A 25,144-nucleotide genomic window follows, 5' to 3' on the forward strand; every position below is an offset into this window, starting at 1 on the left:
TTTGCCTTTATTGTATCAATTGCCTATTTAGTTTGTCTAAGCTGCGTCACTTTAAAAAAAGCTCTTCATACTCATATTCCACAATGCTAGATATGATGTACTTATATAAGGAAACCACATGGTGAGCAAAGTGCTCATTGATTTATACTAATGACAACACATAAACACTCACGAACCAATAAACACATTAAACACCTTTGACTTACTACACACACACACACACCGGAAAACTTGGTAAATTTATGACAGCTAGGGTAATAATCAACAAACTGATAAATTTGAGTAATAGAAACAAACTCATCCTCACATCACAAGACTACAAGTTACTAAATGTGACAGCAAAATCAACTAAAACAGTATAAATAAAACAAGCGAACAGTCAAACAATCCAAAAATACTTATTCATGCCTCAATTCATGCTGGGAAGAGGATGAATGGGACCAAACAACAACAACAAAAACACACTTTTTTCAGTGTAGGCCTATTTAGACACAAAAAGTGCATAAATCTAACTCACCTGATTAAAATAACAGCAACAAAACATATTGTATTATAATAGAAAAGCTGCATTGAGATGCATTACTTGTGTTCCTCAAGTTTTTAGATAAAAGTAAACCAACTATAGCCAAAATGAGTAAAATGCTTAAGAATAATGCTTATTCATTCAGCATTATTTATTAAATCTAAAAATAATTTATCAGTTCTGACCAACTCTTTCAGAGTCATATGGTTCAAAGAGAGACCTGCTCCCACAAGCCCTTTAAAACAGAATGGAGGAAAACTGTGCTTTCTCAAACACAGCAGTGCATAATCAATGTTGACAAGCTGGGAAATCAGATCTTACAAAGCTGGACCATCCCCAAAGGCAGAACATGCTCAAGCACTAACGAAAGTGCATGGCGCTTTAATTCTCGGGCACTTTCAGCGTGGCTTAAAACCCAGGCAAGCATTAAACACGCACTGATTGTATAGTCACAAAGTGAAGGTTAGAAGGACAGTCTGTGAGCGGGCAACTCAAGTGTACACAAATCTCCACAGAGCCGCCTCAGACACGCATCCTGAGCTATGCTAATTCACTTGTCCCAAACCCTCTCATCAACTTGCCCTTATTTTGAGGTCACTATCGCATACGTCACCACAAGAGCTCATCCAGGAAGGCAGAGAGTTTATAATGTGCGATTTTGGATGCACCCTGTGACAGCTGTCACTCAAGTACTCTCCACAACCCAACACTACACTGATTTGATTGCTGATCTTTTGACCCGCAGCCCCATTCTGTCTCCGCTCTAGACATGAAGCAGCTCCACTGAACAAGAGCTTGGCTGCACTATGCTATGCTTAAGGGAAACTCAAAAATACACTCGGGGAGATGCAAATAGCTTATTATGTAATATTTTATATTATAGCAATTTTTCATTGCCACTTGAGATGAGAGGCTGTGCAAATGAGATGCGGTCAGGATGACAAGTGAAGGTAAGAGTCGCACCATACGTTATGTGATTTCTCCATAATTGCTATGCTTCAAGCCCCTTCTTGACGTGAACACGGGGAGCACTGGGCTCCCAGAAGCCTGTAATCTGATGGCAGACATGCTGAACACTGCTAAGGGCCCCTCAACCTGCTGCCATCCATCTTTCTGGAGACAGAAACAAGAAGCCAGATAAATCTACATCACTCTCTTTTTAGCTTCAATATCAAATTGTTGAATTACATCTGCACTGACAAAAAATATGCACAGACAACTTGAATATTTCATGTGACTCATTAGGGCTTTTCGCACTTATTCTAAACCCAAGGTAAACAAAATCCTGGGTTATCTTGTTCCACATTTCACACTGCTCATAATTTACCTAGGTTTAACAGTTAATCCTGGGGATTCGTATGCTAACATTGCACACTGTACATTCCTAAACCCTGGGTTAATGTTCTTATTTGCATATTTGCGATGCCAGTGCCATTGATTGGACAAATGCAGCATGCAACCAGTTTACATACTGGCTCTAGCATTGTGCATTTTCATATCATATATTGCCTCCTATAAGGGAGAGTGGGGTAAACTGAGCCAGAGGGTAAGATGACCCACCCCCTGTATCTTGGCAACTGTACACTTTTACTGTAATTTTTCCACAAAATGTCAGCTATGGGGCAAAGTGAGCCAGCATTTTAACTTACCCCACCATAAGGCATTATAAAGTTAAGTTAAATCTCTGAAGTATAAACTGGTATTTTAATGAGATATTACGTAACTGGTTTGGTTTATCACATATATACATATTGTAGTTTATTTGATAAAGACAGTTTACAAGTGCAACAAATCCTTCTCCGATAAGAACCAGAAGATGCTTTTCATCACATTATAATCATATATATCTTTCCACCTGTAGTCCCTAATGGCCTGTTTGACATTGCAGAAAAGCTACCATGCCAAGAATCTTTTGACTAAATTGTTCATTAGTTTCAGTGACATTTATTCCTTCATTCTAATTCAGTTTTTTACATTATAATCATTTATACTTTTCAACCTGTAGTCCTTAATGGCCTGTTCGACATTGCAGAAAACCTACCATGTCAAGAATATTTTTAATAAAATATTTGCATCTTACCCACTGACTCAGGTCAGCTTACCCCTAACCTGGGGCAAATTGAGCCATTTAAAAGAAGCCATGTTTTTAGAACCCTTTATCATAGATACCTTCTGATAATTTAAAATGATAGGAAACATCCTGAAATTAATTTCGATACTTTCACTGCACTGCTGCCTCATTTTCCCTTATCTTGAGGACCACATAAGTAAAAAATGGCTCGTCTTACCCCACTCTCCCCTACTATCAAGTTTTTACTGAATGTACTTATCAGACTGTAAAGGCAGGAATGAAACTTCTGTCACCATTTTTCCAACTCAAACTACTGTTTATACAACATGCAGTGTTTCCGTGACCATGTTTTCCATGTGTTCAAAGCAGATGACTGTCCAAAGCGCACGATCGGGTGTCTGTTGATAAGCATCTAGCTGTAACATTTTATCACCACATCATTTCACAATGCGGTGTTAATACTAAAAAACGCTGCTAACCCTACTCTGGAGCTGGGTTTCATAACCCCAGGTAAAAAGCCGTGCTAACCACGCTGTGAAACGTTGCTCTACCTGGGGTTAAAAGTTGGGTTTAGAATGACAATAACCTAGGTTAAGCGCAGTGTAAAAAGCTCGATTTTGAACCTTGAAAATACCAATCCTCATTAAATTTCAATATAATGAAAACATGAGAACAACATGAGGATACATGAACTATTAATTTGACGCATAATTCAGCTACACTCTTAAAAATAAAGGTGAAAAGGTTCACCTTTATTTTTTCAAAAGGTTCTAAAGGTTCTTCAAGCGATGCCATAGAAGAACCATTTTTGGTTCCACAAAGAACCATTCAGTCAAAGGTTCTTTAAAGAACCATCTCTTTCTTACCTTTTTATAATCTGAAGAACCTTATTTCGCCACAAAGAACCTTTTGTGAAACAGAAAGGTTCTTCAGATGTTAAAGGTTCTTAATGGAACCATTTAGACCAAAAGGTTCTTCTATGGCATCATGAAGCACCTTTATTTTTAAGAGTGTATTTATAACAGCACAAAAACTAATATTTAGAAATGACCCAAGAATCAATCATCAATGTAACTGCTTTTGGCAGAAAGAATTGGTCAATGCTTAATCCAGGCTTACCAACAGAAAGTTAAGTATGAGTTTAGCTGCTGTGCCATTATTTGATGTTATTTGATAACTTAAAATTTTCGTGTTTGGCAAAATGTATCTAATACAAAGTGGAGGTTATAAATGAGAATTGTGAATTGTTAAAACAGTCTCATGAAGCCAGGGAATGAGAGAACAGAGACTAAAGAAGTTCTCCAGTTTGTCTTTGTGGTAGAACCATCTAATGCAGTCAAAAACACATCATGAATTCAAGTAGATTTCAGTGGAAATACTTAATGATTTTTGAAAAGTAGGTTAAGAAACTCTTGTGCCTGAGCCCAGTTTCTCTTGCTCTTTTAGAGGTTGAGTAGCACACACAAAACCGCACATTTTTTCCGTAAAGGCTTTAAGGTTCAAAGGACAATTTTCTGGTGACTATGCGGTCAGAGCACACAAGTCACTGCGACGAAATGATCCGCAAAGACAAAGTGATATAACTCCCGTTTTAGCTGAGTTCCTAGAGGATTTGCTGAATTTAATATTTCATAAGGGACATTTTATAGACTCTAGCCAAATCTAGAAACTAACGAGTTGAAACACAAATCTAAAAGACACCCTGCTCTCAGCAGTCAGTGAGGGGCCCATTAGTTTCAGTCGGTTTTAGCTGCACGGTTCAGCCTATGGGGGCCTGTTCAAGGCCTATGAAAAGGCAGCAGTGGTGTGCGAGTATGACATGTAAACAGGCCTTTAATCAGGGAATGGTTTGGGGAGAGCTTTTTAATCTGTGATTATAACAGCAGATCAATGCGATTCCTGCTTCAAGCTGTGTCCAAGACAAAAAGGAGGATTTGCATCAAATATTCATAAGCAATGCTTTCTAATGGTTCTCCAGCTAGAGCCAATTTGGGGGTTTTATTATAGGATATTGTGCAGAGTCAATGGACTTACTGGACTCTTTTAATTACAGGGCAGTGCACCGCTGCAGTCCTGGACGATTTCACCTGGGGGTTTCTCTTGATCTGCTTTTATCTAAGGCCCGTTAATATGCAGAATGCAGTTGGATACTGTTACAGGGACATAATTGAAGAGTTCATCCAAACATTAATAGTATAATCACACTCATTTACTGTCTGAATCAGGAGTTTAACTGTATCATTTGGGTTACAGTATCTAAAAACAAAATATTTATTAATTTATCCAAAATAACATATAGAGAATATATGTATGCTAGTGTTTCAGTGCCACTACAAAATAAATTGTTGTGTTGTGAATTGAGTCAGAAGTCTATGAATAAATAAATAAATTCATAAAAATAGAGTCAGGAAAAATGGCAAGAAACACTTTTCTATTGAGTCTTCTCTGTCTGCATGCAAAAATGAACAGTGTAGTTCAATTCTCAAACAAATGAGTGAATCAAAACCTTACAGCACAACCACTGTAGTCCGGTTCATGAACAAATGACTCTTATAATCCAGTTCTTTAAAAAAAAAAATAATAATAATAATAATAATGGGTGACTGCCAGGTCATATGAGTTTATTCCAGGGTTATTATTTTTAGAAACACACAAAAATATATATTTTTTATAACTTAAAAAAAAAACTCAAAGTGTAATACATATTTTAACGAGTGAAAGGATTTTTTCAAAGTTATTAAAAAACTATGACATCTAGACTGTTTTTATTCCACATTTATACAGTGAATACCAATGTTAATCTAATAAGCCACAAGTATTCATAGTCAGGTCTCCCTTAAATAAAATTAAAGTGAAAATGGAAACTATAAAAATAAAATCTAACTCAAATTATTAATAAAAACTATATTAGTATCTCAATGATACTAAAATAACACTGTGTCTGACTTACTCTCTGAACTGGATTTTACCATTATTTTCAGTGATGAAGCCAATTTTGAATCAGTATCATTACTGATTAATTACTGATGTTGATAAAGATACACATATGCATTATACTACTTTGTTTTTGATAAATGAAAGCCTGTATGTGTGTGTTTATATACACACCATATATACACACTAGCAAATAAAGTAAACATTCAGAGTTCACTAAAGTGTAGAGCAACATTCCTAAAAATAAAAAAAAACACTTGGCAAAAATAAATTCCCTAAAATTGAATTAGAAATGGAAACAGATGTTTTCATTGAATTATATGCCAGACGGTCTCATTTGCCTAATTAAGTCTCAAACTGTCACTTAAACTGAGTTGCATGCTACAATTTGTCAATATTCCATTAGATTCAAGTGTTGAAAGCTTGTGCTTGTCTATTTTTGGTTCACAAATCTACCTTGCCCAGAAATCATCACTCGTTTTTCAAGTAGTAGCTTAAAGCAGCAACAAAAATCTATGATCGTCTAGCCGAGGTCGTTTAGTGCAAGAGCTAACACTTGCTCTCACTAATACAATCCACTTTAATCTTTTCAATGTTTGATTGTATTTGCTTGAAAGCAAACGCAACAAGTACATAATTATCAGACTAATTAAGCTGCCAAAACACAAACACACTGCAAGAGCACCTTCAGAACAGTGAGTGCATGATTCATTAGCATCTGCTGTAAGCCTATTAATCATCTAACAGCCAATTAGCGCACTGTTACCATTTGCAGTGGATATGTAAATAAATTCCTGGGTTAATTTCTTCCTCTGATAATAAAGGGAACATTATGAAAATTAGCTGTGTGACTATGTAAATGATCTATGTCGTTAATTGCATGGTGCCTGATAGATGTTTCTTTTTTTTTTTTGCCACAGACCAGAGTACTGATGCAAAGAAACATTTTCTCAGGCTGTTAGAGAAATTAAACGGGCAGCCTCAGATTCCCGAGAGGCACTTGCAGCATGCAATAATGACATTTAGCCGCCCCTCTCTCTGACTGATGATCATAATAATGCTTCTGCCTGGCAGCGAGCCAGTGGTGGGGGGGGGTGGTCGGTGGTGGTTGGTGAATAGCAGGTTGGACACTCATAAAGACACATAAACAGACAATGGTGCCCTTGCACAGCTATCCAAATTAACCATGCCTCGCATAACTAGCAGTGATTAATATTCATTAGCGACTAGTAAAAAGAGGCCCTTCCATTAGCAAAAATTAACTCAATGTACAAAATTCCATCACGGTATCACATGGTCACCTCTGGCTGAAAGAGAATACAGCATTAGCAACAGTAAGGTAATATGTCATATTTAATTTGACAGAAACAAAATTTTTCTGTTTGGGGTTTTAACATCTAAATGAGACACTTAACATTACTATAAGCTTCATAATTCATAAATTCCACGAACTTTAAGAGATTATAAACTGTAATTCAACTCTGATTACACATCCTCAATAATGAAGAAATAACATAACATTGCTAATGTTTGGGGTCAAATTTAAAACATGAATTTAAAAAGTTTATTCTCGCATGCAAAACCGTAGAGATACAAGTCAAACTGACCCCAGAAACAAACATGTCACTAAAATGGAAACCATGTCACATTTCTGAGAAAAAAACTGATCATTTGTGAAGAGACAAAAACAGAAAATATTGGCATATCTAGTCCATTATGACAAATCTGCTTACTGGGCTTTGATTTACTTCAGAAGAACTATAAAAAATAATTTTAAGGCAAAATAAGAGCTAATTAATCAAAATGGCTTATTATTTTACTCAGGGACATCAAACAGAAAAACATTAAAATCAATGTCAACAGAATATGCGGAAAAATATCCTAATTTTGAATGTACTATATTTCTGCCCCTCACAGCCTCATTTTCTTTCATGTCATATTAAATAAGTCGTCTATTCTATTCTACTCTAAATAAGTCTATAAGAGAGTAATTTCTGTTATATAAAGCACAGGTTCATACTCATTTTACAAACTCTATATTCCTTAAAATCAATCACATATCTGTAGGTCTGGAGATCAAATGGGTTAAGATGATATTCCCTTATTTTTGCCCCTTTTCAGCCTCAAACTGTCCTATTCTCCTCCTCTCAACCCATGATAAATGCTGCAGGCTGCTCCTAATCATCCATGGGACAAGAAAGGAAATGAGGCCTAAGACAGAGCAGGAAAGAGAGAAGGAGGGAGGAAGAGAAAGAGAGAGACAAGGAAAACGACGGAGGATGAATGGGCCGTTTACTGTGGGTGACTTGGGTTATATTTTTTAGCACGGCTTCCAGCGTATATGGCCACAAAAACATTACTAACAAAGGAGTAGCACTGGCGAGCATCTCAGATACACAGAAGAGTAATATCTGACTTTAGTAGTTCCCTACGCACACCCTGAAAACACCCTCAGATGAGTGCAGCCAATTGGATTATGTTTGGGATTATACAGTGACAGGCCAGATGTTTGTCTGGCATTTAACCGCCTAAATTGCAAACATTTCCTCTGGCTGTTTGGCTCATTGAGCTGCAATCTGAAGCCTGTCGATTGCCCCCTTGTGTCATTTCTCCCATCTGCAGAGTGATGACAAATAAGACATGATGAGAAGGAGGTGTTCGGAAAAATGAAGGCAACAGTTTGTATGGCTTTTTAGTTTACATTTTTGACCCTAAATTCCCTGGAGGCCTTTAAATGTAAATAATTATATTGCCAAGACTTAAAATGTTAAAAAAAATTAACGTAGGTCTACCTATTGAACTGAAAAAGGATTTTTAAAGTTGTATCGCCAAAAAAACTTTTTGTGCAAATATTACATCTATTTACATTATTTTAAATTGTTCAAAATGTTTCAAAGTGTTTTCTGTGAGAAAAGTACACATCATGGTGAGCAAAGTGCTTACAGACCTAAATTAGGTTTAATTAGACCTTAATTAGATGCCATATTAAATTTAACATGGATGAAAACAAGGCTATGAAGGATAGACTTACAATCTTTACAATGGCATGCACTGTATAAAAGTCCAAGATCACGTAATTTTTACAACTCACAACTTTCAAAACTGTTTTATGGAGTTTCGTCAACTGAACAATCAGTATGTTGTTAAAAACAGTACAACCCATTGATCACACTGTACTTCTATCCCTCACAGCCTCATTTTCATTCCTATCAAAAATTAAATATGGCAATATTACCCTGACTAAAGTCTATTGTCTTGTTCTGCTGACAACATCACATGAACACTCATGAGATAATAAATACTACTTAAGAAATACTATTAAAAAGAATCACAACATTTAAAAAACATGGGGCAATAATGGGTACTCTGATCATTTTAAGTAGAGGAACAAACTGATGTTACAAAATATAAAATAACCATAATTAGTTGGCATATCATAATAGAAGTACATCATAATAGAAAAGCTACAATGAGATGCATGTCTTCTGTTCCTGCAAGTAATAAGAGCTTCGTAATCAGTGTTGGGGAACGTTACTTTTAAAAGTAATGCATTACAATATTGCGTTACTCCATATAAAATTAACTAAATACGTTACTTAGTAATTTTTTTATGGAAAGTAATGTGTTACGTTACTTTTGCGTTACTTTTTAAATCTGGACAGGGCTTGCTTGTTTGTTTTTAAAATAAAAAAGTTATATTTTTGGCCAATATAAAAGCCTTTTCACACCAAAAGTGAAATGAATAAGTCTCAGACTGAAGGGAAAGTAAATTTACGTCTGTACAGTAGAATGCAGAAGAAGAAATTTCAACACACTTCAGCAATAAAGACACACGAATGTTTGTCTAGAGTAATTTTTGCTTATTAGTATGGTTGAACTGGATCATCGAAGGTCAGAAGCAAATTCATTGGTTAATAGAATGGGATTAAATACATAAAGGATATTTGTGTTGTTTAACATTTAATTATTGCAGGTTTGCGGTCATATTCTGAGTTGCATTATTTTTATTCAATTTGAGGAATACTGAATCTGTGTTTTTTTTTTGTGAGTGAGATGAATTAATGCATATTCATATTTATTTTAGAACTACAGTAACATCTTCTGATTTCTCTCAACATGGGGACAGGAGAGCTGTCAATCAATAAATTGGAAAAAAAAGTAACGTGCGTTACTTATTTGAAAAAGTAACTCAGATTTTATCTTGTAAATTAAAAAGTAATGTGTTACTTTACTAGTTACTTGAAAAAAGTAATCTGATTACGTAACTCGCGTTACTTGTAATGCTTTACGCCCAACACTGTTCGTAATAGTAAGTAAACTAGAGAGCAACAATAATCATTTTCTATAGTGCTCTGAGATGTAAACGTTACAGAGGACCAGTCTTGAAATAGTAGCTGGAGGCAGGTAGTCCATTATGATGCTTCAGTAATTCCGATCAATTTAATCATCAAAGTAATTTTCCCTCTCTCTGTGCAGTTGATTGACCTCATTGTCACTCGGCTTGGTAACTTATTTCTCTGAAAGGCCTGCATCAGACTTCTGTGCTGAGCAGAGTCATTTCCACCTAGCTACCGGCTTCCTCCTCCGCCGCCCAATCAATTAACATATGAGTAATACTAGAGCCATTAGAAGGCAGCCAGGATCTAAAGAGTGCTGTCATCTGCTGTTGGAACGATGGCTTTATTTAGCAGCAAGGCTCAAAGGAGCACTTACCCAGGGCACAATCCGGTAGAATCAATAACAACAGTCCCGGCTATATTGTTTCAAACAAGGAAATGGTGGGGAGACTATAAAAGCGTTCAATAGGAATGGCGGGGCCTCAGAGAGACAGTGAGAGCGAGACATGCTGGCTCAGCCGTAAATAACGGAGGCTGTAAAAGCTAGCAGGCCGCCTCTGATGGGGAGATAAGCGGTGTGACCCACACAGAGGACCAGGTGAGGGGCATTACACAGTATGACAAAGGACACATCATATCACTAATCTCGCCTCTGCAGTATCAGGCAAAATAACTTCAAAGTGAGCCGACACTCTAGAGTATCTGATTCTAGTGTAAGCTATCAGAAATCAATGAAGTATGAGCAAGGATGTAACCTAATATTCAAGACTGGTGGGAGGAAATGTAAATGATTCAGAATCTTTATTGAAAAACACATTTTGAGTGTGTTTACAACAAAATGCAAATATTCTGGCCAATACGATAGGCTGATAATTATTTTCATGTTACAGAAGCCCAATAAATCAGTAAATCAAGCATCCTTACTGATAACTCTCAAAAACTACATTACCGGTCAAAAAATTGGAATAATAAAGATGGTTTTTTTTATGTCTTATGCTCATCAAGGCTGCATTTACTTGATGACAAATACAGATAATAAAATAATATTGTGACATATTATTACAATTTAAAAGAACTGTTTTCTATTTTAATATATTTTAAAATGTAATTTATTTCTGTGAATTTTCAGCAGCCATTATGCCAGTCTTCAGTGTCACATGGCCCTTTATTAATAAAAATAATTATTAATTAATAATTATAATAAAAATAATAGGTTTTTGATGCCTAATATTTTTTGTGGAAACTGCTATCCTTTTTCAGGATTCTTTGATGGGTAGAAAGTTCAAAAGTACAGCAAATATGTTTACTATGGTGCCTACAGGGTTTTGCAACAATTAATGACCTTTATCCGACAAATGAACACAGTCCAGGGTGTTTACATGGCCCTTCACATTGAGCGAAAAAGCGTGCATGTAAATGCACTCATTGATTGACTGCTAATCTGAATATTGGAGAGAAAAGTGCCCCTTTCAACATCTTTAATGGTTATGGGTTCAAAGAGTTTTTAAGAGAGATAGCACCCTAATGGAGACACAAGAAGGGGAACATAGACACTGACAAAGAGCAAGATATCGAACTCTTTTAATGGCAGCCATAATAGCAGAAGAGCCATTTTGCCATATAGCACGGTCAAAACATAGCTGGGAAAAACTGTATTGACAGAACCTCAGAGAGCATAACAAGAGGGCTGGGGTGAACGGATGGGTTTCATTTCCACAGCAATCAGACTGACAACGGCACGCCTTAAAAAAAAAAAGAGACTAATTTCATCGATTAAAATCGAAGAGTGCAATTATGATGGCATTTGTCAGCCGTTTAATACGAGCTGCTCTTCCTTGCCAGCGTTTAACAATGACACAGCAGAGGAGGCCAGCTGAGTTAATAGCAGGACCATTTCTCTGAGACCATGCACGCACCCCCTCCAGGGCCCAGTCAATGTCACAGCTTCTTGTGTCGCATCATTTCCCTTGCCAGGAGGGGGAGAGAGGCCAAGTATTGATCAGCCTGTAATCAGACAAGCTGTTTGGAGCAGCAGGAAAAACTCCTTGCAGAAGTGCCTCTTGGCTTCACCGGAGATGGAGTACAGTTTTTGTAGGCTTGTTGGAAGGATGAGTGGGGAGGGAGATGGCAGTGATCCCCTTTGCTGACACCATCCATTAAGTCCAGCATTGTCTGACAGCAAACATCTGATCCACAGCCTTCCACGGCATCGGAAGGGAGAGAGACAAATGTGGACTCCTCTAAGGTGCATCAATGACAGCATATGTCAAATCTGCATCGCTCATCAATCATGGCTATCCCAAAATAGCAAACTGAGGCCTTTGCAACAAGGAATGTGTTACTGTAAGTATTCAATATGGATTTGTTATTATAATGCATGCCAAATATGCATTATTTCATGCTTAGTCATTCAGTCGAGCTAAGGATCTGTTCATTACATGGTGTGAAAGGTCATGATCTTGACCTCAAGACGACAGAAAGGTTTGGGGGCCAACAAATGTTAATGTTGTCAAATCAAAATTACTGACGAAAATGTTTTTTGACAGGGTTTATTGGATAAGAAAGACTAGACAATACAAGAAAAAGATGTTGTTACATCATGACAAGTTTTTAAATTAAAATATGTGATATTAAAATAAAACAAAATATTATATACTATAAAATGACAAAATAATACTGCAATATGTATACATGGAAAATGACAGTCTGCAAATAATGAACCAGCTACAAATCACAACACGCATCTAAAAGTAGCAAATACATTATTAAACAATATGATTTCTGGAGCTCAGGTTTTCACAAGAACATGTGTTTTTATTTATGTTAATAGATTTCTGATATGTTTAATAAATGTTTACATATTCACAAATATTAAAAGATTCTGTTGATTTACACACAGTTTAACATTTTGCATCAACTAAATAGACAATTTTGTGGCTTAAAACGATATGCCATTTCAGTCAGAGTAAAATGGATTTAAAATGAATGAATATGATGAAATAGTGAGTACATTTAAAGGACATGTTCATCAACAGACAAACGCTGTATACAAAAATGAACATAAGGTGGTGGAGGGGCAAACTCAACCAATATGGGACTTTCAAAATGGCAGCATCATCACAGGAAGGCATTAGCTTCCGAGTTACTGAGCCAGATCAATAGGCAGAAAGAAGGAGTGTGCATGCGTGTTTTGCCGCATGAATGCACCAGTATATGTGTTTTAGTGATATATGACAGCCTCCTATGCTCCATTTGAAAAAGTGGAACAGTGTGATGTGCGTGTTCCTATTTAAGCACATCTGCTTTCTCGACCAGCGCTCGGCCATCTGGAACTGCCTTTCTGCTAGAGTGTCTCCAGTCAAGCATCTCACGAGTTCCTTATTTTTAGTTAACGATCTGCTCAGAAACTATCAAAAACAAAGTGTTCTGCTGTCACGGGCCCAACCAACAAATTTCTGGGCTCTATGAACGGCAAATAAAGCAGTCTTTACCAAATTTTCCATCTGAAAATGAGTTTCACAGCTGATTGACTTTGATAAGCTTGGTATTATTCAGAGCAAATGAATACTCAACTGGTGAGAAAATGGAGAGAGCATCTATAGGGATGAATATTGACATGCAGCATGAATTGTGGTAACAGTTGTAATTAACATCACTCAGAGGCATCTATGAGGCGGCTTAAAGCTCAGGATAAACGTTCCTGACAAAACACGGAATGAGGGGAAAGAAGGAAAGAGGGGATGAAAGAGAAAGGGACTGGACGGATGGAGACAAGAGACTAGGCACAAACTACCACATACAGCTCTGTCTCACTTTCCCAAGGTTGCAATTAATTCTTCCTCTCATCTTGTGGATCTTTGATGTGACTACACTTCCATTTCAAGTATTAACGTGCACACACACACACACTGGAGCCTAGGAAAGCCAGCACAAATCCTGCTAACTAATGACTCATTACTTATCTTAAAAACTCATGGGAGGAAATTCCCAAGGAGGCATTCATTTTTACCACAATAAAATGTTTTGTTCCAAAAGTAAGCAATTACTACTTCTACCAAATCCTTCAGATTTACCAAAACAAAGGGGTGTGTTTGTGGCCTTGAAATTGAAAAATGTTATTTAACCACATTAATGGCATAAACATGTGGCTCTCAAACCTTACAGATAAAGTCTGGTCAAATCAGACCATGAGTTAAAAAAGAGCCACCTTGATTATTTATATACCAGGGATTTGTTTCATTTGGGCTTTAATCATTAGACACAAACAACAGAATTTAATCAAATAAATTTTTTTTATACATTTTATAAAAAAAAATATATATATATATAATATACTGTATATATATATTTTTTTTTATTAATATTTGCAGTTTTAAATATTTTTAGATTTTTTAAATCTTTTTTTAAATAAAATAAAACAAATATACTATAAGCAGATTAGAGATTAGGGTAACACTTTAGAATACTGTTCCATCATTAATGAATAACTACACAAGAACACATGAGTAACGCAATATTAGTACTCTAGTAACTAGTATCTAAGAAGAAACTCTGATTAATGAATTAGTAAGTAATAGTGCTTATTCGAATGTGGTCATTCACTATTTGCTAATCAGTAACTACTATTTTTTCCATACCTCTCTAAGAACTACTAAGAACTACTGTATACTGGTTCATAATTAATATGAGTAATGCATAATGTATAATTAATTCTAAAGTGAAGGTCATGGTAACCCACTAGTAATGACTCAAGTATTACCAAATTCAACGTTCCTGACAAAACATGGAATGAGGGGGAAAGAAGGAGAGAGAGGATGAAAGAGAAAGGGACTGGATAGATGGAGACAAGAGACTAGGCACAAACTACCACATACAGCTCTGTCTCACTTTCCCAAGGTTGCAATTAATTCTTCCTCTCATCTTGTGGATCTTTGATGTGACTACACTTCCATTTAAAGTATTAACACGCACACACACACACTGGAGCCTTGGAAAGCCGGCGCAAATCTCACTAACTAATGGCTCTTACTTATCCTAAAAACGAATGGGAGGAAATTCCCAAGGAGGTATTCATTTTTACCACAATAAAATGTTTTGTTCCAAAAGTAAGCAATTACTACTTCTACCAAATCCTTCAGATTTACCAAAACAAAGGGGTGTGTTTGTGGCCTTGAAATTGAAAAATGTTATTTAACCACATTAATGGCATAAACATGTGGCTCTCAAACCTTACAGATAAAGTCTGGTCAAATCAGACCATGAGTTAAAAAAGAGCCACCTTGATTATTTATATACCAGGGATTTGTTTCATTTGGGCTTTAATCATTAGACACAAACAACAGAATTTAATAAAATAAAAATTTTTAATACATTTTATAAAAAAAATATATATATATATAATATATATATATATTTTTTTTATTAATATTTGCAGTTTTAAATATTTTTAGATTTTTTAAATCTTTTTTTAAATAAAATAAAACAAATATACTATAAGCAGATTAGAGATTAGGGTAACACTTTAGAATACTGTTCCATCATTAATGAATAACTACACAAGAACACATGAGTAACGCAATATTAGTACTCTAGTAACTAGTATCTAAGAAGAAACTCTGATTAATGAATTAGTAAGTAATAGTGCTTATTCGAATGTGGTCATTCACTATTTGCTAATCAGTAACTACTATTTTTTCCATACCTCTCTAAGAACTACTAAGAACTACTGTATACTGGTTCATAATTAATATGAGTAATGCATAATGTATAATTAATTCTAAAGTGAAGGTCATGGTAACCCACTAGTAATGACTCAAGTATTACCAAATTCTTCAGAAGGAATTACTGATTATTTGGATCAGTATTCTAAAGTGAATAACATGATTAATTCTCTAGTAATGACTGAAATCATTGTAAGCTTTTTAAGGTTTTGTAAAGTATTGGATAGTAATTATTCAGATGTTACTACATCCTTCTAAAGGAATTACTAATTTTTTGGATCAGTAATTTTAAAGTGAAGATCGTGACAACTCCCTAGTAATTACTGAAATCATTGTAAACTTTTGAGGGTTTTGTAAGGTTCTGGTTAGTAATTCATTTAGCTAGATTTGGTAACACTTAAATCGTTACTAGTGGGTTACCATGATCTTCACTTTAGAATACTGATCCAAATAAATAGTAATTTATTCAGAAGGATGTAGTAACAATTGAGTCATTACTATCCAAAACCTTTCATACATCTCAAAATCATCTTACTATCCAAGTAATTAGTAGTTCCTTTAGAAGGATTTGGTAATACATGAGTCATTACTAGTGGGTTACCATGATCTTTACTTTAGAATTAATTATGCGTTATGCATAATTCACATTAATTAACCTGTATACAGTAGTTCTTATGAGTTATCCAGGATATATGAAAAAAACTGTAGTTATTGATTAGATAATAATGAACTACCAGTTTCAACTGAGCACTGTCTAAATCGTTCAGAAATCAGAGTTTCTTGTTAGTTAATAGTAGTTACTAGAATGTTAAGTGTATTAGTCATTTGTTCCTGTGTAGTTATTCATTAACGATGGAACAGTATTCTAAAGTGTTACCGACATTTGAAACAAAACATGAATATACATATATATATATATATATATATACTGTATATGTATAAATAAAATTTAAATTTCTAAATGTTTGCAGTATTGTTAAGTATGTTAAATTATCATACAGTATTGTTGTAATGAACTTTATTTACTTTTTTCCACCAGGTCACCAGGCGCACCACAGATTGAGAATCACTGGCAAGTTTATAATCAAGCATGACACGTGAGGGTCATCAGAGAAATGACAGGAGCGTTAAGGCAAACAGCCACCAAGTGTTTTCGCAGCAAGGAGGAGGTGTAGTGCTGTGTGGGAATATGTAAATGAGACAGAGACAAAGAGACAGGGAGCTATAAGAGAAAATAAACAAAGCTCTGTAAACAAACCTCCTTAGGTCACTCCACAGTAGAAGTGGAGGATGGAAAGAGATTAAAAAAGGAGGCTGTGAATGTGTTTGTGTGTGTCTGCGATGGAGAAAGCGAGGGAGGAAGAGAAGGAGGAGGTCCATCTGCATCACATAGCTCCTCATGACTCCCCACTAAAGCACGGTACCTGCACACGTGGTTGCTATGGAGATACAGAGTGGCGTAAGAACAGAGGGACCAACCGCTGAACCGGCTCTGGCTCTTAACCCGTAGAGGGAAAAAAGAGCACACACCAACAAAGGGAATGATTTATTAAGTCCACTGTATTCTAAGCCCCATTATCCAACACATATAAAACCTGCAAGCGTTTCAACTGATCTGATTTACGTTGAAGGCAATCTCAAAGGACACCTCCCTTTCCAAGATACTTTCTTATTATCCTCGCCTGGCTGGGCTGAGCTGAAAAATGACATGTCATAATAATCTCAAAAACGGCAATCGGATGGAGCGGATTATTTATTTACTGCCCCACCTTATTTACAGGCAGAAATGTTTTTTCGTCGGGGCGAAAAAGCCCAACATAATTTCCTTATAAATAATTGACTTCTCCCATGTTAAAATCTCCTGAGAGGCTTTGGGCTTTATTCACAAGAGGCCACTGCAGCATGCGCTGCAAATTAGCCTTTCACCGACGCCTCGTCTGCTCGTCGGTGAACAATGCACCAGGAGACTCTCTCTCCTCCCTTTATGCCTGTCCCCAAGTAATAACCTTCAACTAACCTTTAAACCTCAGTGAATAATTTAAATCCTATTTTCATATCAATGGGGGGGTATTTTATCCGTATACTTTGCTGTCAGAGGGAGGCATAATAAAGTTTTCCCATGTGATTGGGGGGTGGGGTGAGTGAAAAGCGAGAGGGAGAGGGGAAGTGATGGAGGTAGAGCAAGAAAGAACGAGGGAGGGGGAAGCTGGAGTTGCTATCTGAAGACATTAATGCAAGCATGAATTATTCAGTAATGACTACAAGATCTGTCATAAAAAATGCTGCTAACATCTGCAGCGTGTTGCGAGGGGGCTGTGGGAGTGGGCAAGCCGCCGAGGAAAGGCGCTGAAGATAAACATGACAAATTGGCAGATCATCTGTTCAATTAGGACAGCGGAGCAGGTGCACCCAGCGAGCCAAGCTGTACCACACGGTGACACACTTACCAGCCAAAAACCAAGGGCATGATGGGAAATACCTTGTTTGCATGACAGTGATTTAGAGCAGTGTGCCATTGGATATCCACAGAAAGAACTAAGGGGGGAAAAATCTGATATTCCCCTTGGTGCTCATTAAAATTCGACTGCAGCCTCCACCCTCTCGGTTTTCTTTTTTTTCTCTTTCTCTCTCGCTCTCTCTCCCTCCATTTTTGTGCTCTTGGCTCTCTCTTAGCTGCCTCCCTGGACCTTCCAGAATCATCTCTTATTAATTCATAAAACATACGGCTCCAGTGATTGGGCCCTGGGAGCAGCGGAGCAGCAAAACATGAGATATGGGAAAATATCACACGTGTCTGCAGCCAGGCTGCGAGAGCGAGCGAGAGAAAGAGAGAGAGAGTAAGTGGTGAACAAGGAACGAGGACAGTGTATATGAGACAGCAAGGGGAGGGGGGCAGGAAAGGAGGTAGGATGAGAAAGAGAGAGAGAGAGAGAGAGAGGGGAAACATGTTTTGAAATATTAATCCATGGCTCTGGCCGTGGGCTGGTACACAGAGATGAAAAAGGCGAGAGAACCTTTGAAGCAGGAGGGGATGTTCTCTGCTGTCTCAAGGTAGACTACAGTCGGCCATGTTGGAAAGTAGAGGAGAGAAGACATGATAGCACTCCGAATGACTAAGTTTTACCAGATGCAGAAATAAAACACAAGGTCTCTTAATATTTCAAAGACACCTAATTGGTTCAGTAGCGTCTGGTCCTGCTAAAAAGTTGCTGGCAATCTGCCTGAATGTACGCCAATTGCTTCAATCCAAATATTTCCTCGTGAATTTCCATCGCAAATGAATGCTCTTCAAAAACAAATTTACTAAATCACTTCGAAAAGAGCATATTGAGGAAAGTAATTATCATTAAGACACTTTGGCTAAGCATCTTGATGAACATGCTTTTCTATATCCAGAAGAATAACATTGAGAGGGCATCCTCTCTCTCTCTCTCTCTCTCGCTCATTTTCCACTGTGCAGCACCCTGCTGGGAAACTCTAAATTACCCACAGTCTGGCTATTCTGTACTCATAATAATGATAAAGTTTCTTTTTTCTAATTATGCAAAGAACACTCAATTAGCATAACTTGTCCTCTGTGTCACTACAAACAGCAGTACGCCCCGAGGGGCTGCCATAATTTCATCGCACGGCTGTTGTTTTTTTTTACTTCCATTGTTTTTCAGCACGGTAATGAAGATATTTGTTAATGAAGATATGAACAAGCACCAAGACCACCTTCCTCCCCCCACCGACTGCGCAGGTAAATTAAGCAAAAATTAAGTTCCAAACATCGCCCCCGTCGGATCTGCTGCGGTACTGCAGTGAGTCAGGCCTGCAGGGAAGATTAAAGATGATCATATAAGAACAAATCGAAAACAGGAAAATACACAACCCTACGAAGCAGGGGGAGAATGTTACACCTATGGGAGGAGGGGGGACTGTCAAAAAGCATGCCGCACTACTCAAGACCTGTTGGCGCTTCTGTTCTGGATGTGATAAAGTCCATCAAAAAACACCCCAGGTTCTGTGCACAAACAAATTTACTCGCGCGCATGCACGCACACACACACACACACACACAGGACAGGCAGGACAGATCCCCTCTCATCATGAGGGTGGATAGCAGAAGCATATGTCACTGTAAATTCAGAATCCATAGAGACATTTGCTTGAGGTGAGACACAGACTGGAAATAATGGACATGGAGGAAATAAAGAAAGATGAGATTGCATTTGAGCTTAAATAATTAGGTACGACATTGCAAATAAGTACACAATGAACACTGTGCTGATGTGCTGGTGATCAGTCTGTGCAACACTCATGGTACACACTTACAAAAAAAGAGAAAATTAATGTGGTGAAGAAGATTAGGGCAAAATTAGGGCCATTACTATTATGCAGTACGTTTTCACATTTTTAATATATGGGATAAAATATTAAACTCACATTTTTGAAAGAATGAAATCATATTAGTCACAATATCATAATTAACTGAACAAAGAATTGAATTTTTAATAATGGCAGCATGGTCATTTCTAATTAAATATGCTATGTCTTCATTTTGTACATTCTACACAAAATTACAATAATTATTTGGTTTTAATTGTTTTTGTTTTGAGTCCTTAAGATCACTTTCCATCTTACTGGTCTTTTGTAATATCCCATACAGTAAGGAAAGACAGTTTTTAATAACACTGTTCTCCAGAAAATCACATCATTTCTGGTAAGAAAACAACAGCACAAACATAAGTGTTAGCAGTTTTAAGTATTTTTTCTCTCTCTCTCTCATGCTCTTTAAAATATTCTATCCTGTTGATAAAATTATTAAACTCACTGTTAAACTTCAAAAGATAAATCTGAAAGTTAAATAAATATATAAATGAACCTGACACTCTACATAAACTAACTCATTATCTTTCACTGAGCAGTAGCTAACCTGCAGCTCTTTATTTCCATCCTATTTAATTTTATGTGTGCACATAATCAAGCTACAATTAAAAGTTTAAGTGCATAAGCTTGACCAGAGCATATCTGCAAGTATGTGTTAAACACTTTCATAAAAATACTTAAATTATTTCATGCTCTAAAAGGTTTTAAAGGAATGACCTGCAAACCATAAACAGATGCTCTCTCTCCCTTTTCAAGTGTACTTGGAGGGCTAGAATTAGCAGGGAGAAGCACCTGAATCCTGCCTCTTAACCAGACCACATACTGCACAGGAACTATTTGCTTACCCAACTACAACTGGCCTGTCTTCAAATTAAGTTCTTAGGAGGCCAATGTCAGAGAAGAGTGAAACCAGAAGCAACCAAGAGACATGTAGGCCAATTACGACCCATATTCCACTTCAAGGATGGCAAGCCATTACTCAGCCTAAAGGGCACTGTGACTAATTCAGTGTAAGGACCCAAATTAGCGTCATTAAACCCTGATTAGCAAAATCAAGTGGGTTGAGAGTCTCAACACAGAGGTAAATGTAGTTCCCTAGACTAAATCCAGTTCCAAAACACCACTGTCCAGTTAATCTTTATGAGTCTGTTCTTCTAAACCTCACAGAGACACATGAGAGGAGATCTTTGTCAGCAGCCTTATCCAACTTGAATTATGTGTGCTTTGTAAAAGCCACCTTTTCTACATTCCACCTACAGTCACCTCAGGCAGCATAAATATAGAGTCAGTGTATGTGTGTGCCCATGTTAGTCAGAGACTAAAGACAGAATTTCACAAACTCCTTCATCGTTTAAATGTTGCGCTGATGCTGGAGCAGGGCATGAATTATTCAGCGAGATGTCTACTTCTTCAAATAGACAAACAGAACAGGATAATGCCTCGACAAAGCAAATGGTAAACATGACAATCAAAACAACAGAATTAATTAGGTAATTAGGGAAACAAAATAAATGTGAAATAATAATAAACTCTTCAGAGACAACAGCTGCAGCTCCGCAACTGTATGCAGATATGCAGATTTGGAAGTTGCTAATGCATAATTAGATCCCACTGTCAAGTTTGGTGAATGGTTTCCAGTTTGTTCTTAAACTGTAGGGATTTAGAGAGCTCTTCGGGTCTTTGTGTTGAGATGAGATTCGAGAGATGTATTTACACAGACTTTATGGCAAAGAGGCCTTCCTTTTCAACTCTTCAAACTGCTTTAAAACACAAATGAATCAGAAATGCAGATGCAAAAGCAGTGACAGATTGTCAGCGAATGGCAGATCCAATCAAGTGGGTTATATGAGCGGCAGGTCAATCAGCACTTCTTATCAGATAGTCTCTCACTGTATCGCTAGTGCTGCATTTGCGCTTACAGTTATTCAAAAATGAAAATTAGATTAGGCTCTTCACTGTGATGCGGCTGCACTCCGCCGGCTTGATTCGAGCACAGCCTCTGAGTAGCTTCTTCAATATAGCTCACTCCAAAAGCTCAGGGTTGAAGTCATAAGCACTGCATCAGTTCGGTCAATAACTCAAAAGCACACACGAAAGAAAAACAAGGAAGGCGCATTAACCTTGGAGAGAATTGTTTGCTCCATGACTTTGAAAAGGTCAGAGTAAAGCCTTTCAGCTTGGGCAATTAAAAGGATTCGACTCAATGCCGTAAGTACAGCGGGCATGGAAAGCGCACGTCTTCCTCCCTCTTTACGCTTGACAGCCCAGTCTTAGGGCTTAGGTGAATATGAAGTATCCATTTCAAGCAGTATTTAAGTTCCATTTCCAATTTGCAGCCCTTGAGGAGCGGTTCAGTGCAGGCGGGTGAGGCCGAAACCTAATGACGGCTTCTCCAAGGGCTTATTGAGAATGATGAATACTCAGAAGGGAGAGGATTGCTCCGTGTGAATTCATGAATTTGAAACAGATTATTTAAACGGGGATCAAATTAAATTCTTGCTCTCGCACCCGATGTGGACACATTAGTTCAAGGGCAAAGACTGACCAAAGCCTTTATAAAGTAGGTTATCTGAAAGAAAAAAAACAAAAACCAGACAATGTGCCAAATCACTATTGTGCAACGATTTTATGGTCAGTGATGTATATGGAAAAATCTTTAAAAAATATAGTTTAAAACACGTGAAAAGTTGTTTTGCATATGTAATCACATTGGTTTCGTATGGTTTTGAAAAACATTTATACCATTTTCAAGAAAAGTTTCAATTTTTAAAAGAAAAATTGAAGTAAAAAGTAATAATATATTTCATTATTTTCAAAAAATCTTGGGTAAAATATTTTTTTTTTCATATATCATGAATTATTAATTCACAATTATCATAAGGTTTTTAGGGAGTCCAGCCACATGACATTACAGAAATTAAATATTCATGTAAGCTGGACAGTAGGTAAATTCTATCCAAGTTTGCAAAAATAATAAGTAAAATATGTGAGGTGGGAACAGCCATGACAGTAAAGGAGAGCGGATAATAATCTACATAACAAATTGGGTGCTTTGAAGCAGCCTACAGCTTTGAAGAATACATTAAAGTGCCAATGAAGATCATTTGGAGCCAATCATCAATGAACCTTAATTTAGATCCTCGATGTGAGATACAAGGAAGCAAAACATATCACTAATAAATGAACATGCTATACAAAAAGAGCAAGATAACTGGGACGTTAAAATAATTCCCAGAGAACATGTGAATGTCTTTCTCAAATGGAATAGTCAATGAGGCAGAGCTGTCCTGCAGGAATGCTACTGTTTAGCTCAGCTCTCCATTAGAGCACATGCCAGTTTATTTGATAATCTCATTAATGTCCTTACAGAGAAATAGAGATACCGAAAGAGAGAGAGAGGCACAGCAGGGATGAAATGTAACTCCCCCCCTTCTTCAAACCCATCAACTCCACAATCTGAGTCTACTGGGCTCCTACACACTCTCTCATCTGTGCTACTCTGTAGCTGCGGTAATTGGGCTCGGCTCATTGTTATTCAAAACCCCATAGAACCAATTAGCGGTGGACCTCATGACCTGTCAGTTGCTATGTAATGCCACTAGCTAAAAGACTCTAAAGTGAGGAAGCTGGGAGCAAAAGGTCCAGACATTTCTTTTAGTTTCCTGATTAATAATCCTGTCAGGGATATCAGAGACATTAAAGGGAAACTCTAGTTCCTGCTACAGCTTTTTACTGCTCCTTCGCCCATTTTGCCCCCTTTCTATTAAACCTTAATAATGGCCGGGGCACCGCTTCCCTACTGTCTTGTTTGATAAATGTACAGTTAACAGGATAATGAGGATTCTTGATCTTCTGGCAATCTGCGACAGAGAGGACCTCTGACCCCCTCCAAGGAACTTAGGGGAGAGATGGACAGATGACTGGAGGGGAGTTTGTGGGATGGCCAAATAGAGAGAGAAAGAGTACTAGAATTATGTGAAAAGAAACTCACATAAGTGAACTTGATTTCTAAGTGACTTAAACATGAAGTGTGCCATTTCTTTGCCACTAGCATCACCAAACATATTTGGGGAAAAAATCCTGAACGCTTCCATCATCTACCACTGGTTAGACTTGAAACTTGCAGAATTGGTTGGTTCAATGTTGTTGTGTCTGGCTGGTCAAACAAACGGAACAAGGTTTGGTCAATACTGGATATCTTTTGTATCTGCCAATGTTGGATATTTAATTGTACATGCTTTTGCTATCATCTTACACTCAATTAAAGATGATCTTTAAAAAAAACTATAAATTTAATAAAACTGGTACATTTTTCATATTGTCGATTTTAAAAAAATGGTACAAAAGCTGTCACTAGGGCTGTGCACTTTTGTACATTTAAGGTACTAAATATGTACCTTTAAGGTATCGATACAAACCCTTTAGGTAGAAAGACCCCAGTCATGCAAATGCATGAACCAGATCACATCATGTAACAGTGATAATTTAAGGAATAATCATGAAACCGTACACATCTGGAGGGTTAGGAGAGGTACGTAGCTGGTAAATTTAAATGCTCAATCCTCCTGCAATTTAAATGAAATTGTGAGGCTTAAATCATCAGAATACCTTCAGAAAGAAAATAAAATAAAAAGGGGTGTGATTTACATTTCCATGATATAGTTCAAGACTAGCCTTGGTCTAATGAAAACGGAGGTAGCACAGGTGGAATATTGCTGTTCACTCCAGACCCCTCACCAATAAGGACCCGTCCTGGGGTCTTTGCTAACACAGGCCCTGTTTACATCAGCAGCATGCACATATTAAAATGATAAATCTCTTTCATTATATGATGTCTGCTAGAGATATGTTCCCTTGTAATCTTAAGCCTGATCTTCAGACAGCTCAATAACTCATATTTCCTGATATAAAAGACTAGCCCAAGTCTCTCTTTTATTATACCGCTGTCTGATAACTGACAAAGAAAACAGAAGGCGGCCTGAGTTACATTGCCGGATATTGGAGTGGCAATTGTCTGAAGGGTTAGATTAATCTAAAAATTACTTTCGCTTTCAATCATAACAGAGTGGTAATGGTCAGTGTGTACATTTAGGTGGGCCACATGGGTAATAAAACAATATGGGCCTGAAGCCTGCATTCATAAAATACATAGCCCTTATATGCCTCCAGCCATAATGGTCTTGAAACT

Source organism: Sinocyclocheilus grahami, unplaced genomic scaffold, assembly GCF_001515645.1.
Source record: "Sinocyclocheilus grahami isolate Dianchi unplaced genomic scaffold, SAMN03320097.WGS_v1.1 scaffold55.1, whole genome shotgun sequence".
Classification (NCBI taxonomy): domain Eukaryota; kingdom Metazoa; phylum Chordata; class Actinopteri; order Cypriniformes; family Cyprinidae; genus Sinocyclocheilus; species Sinocyclocheilus grahami.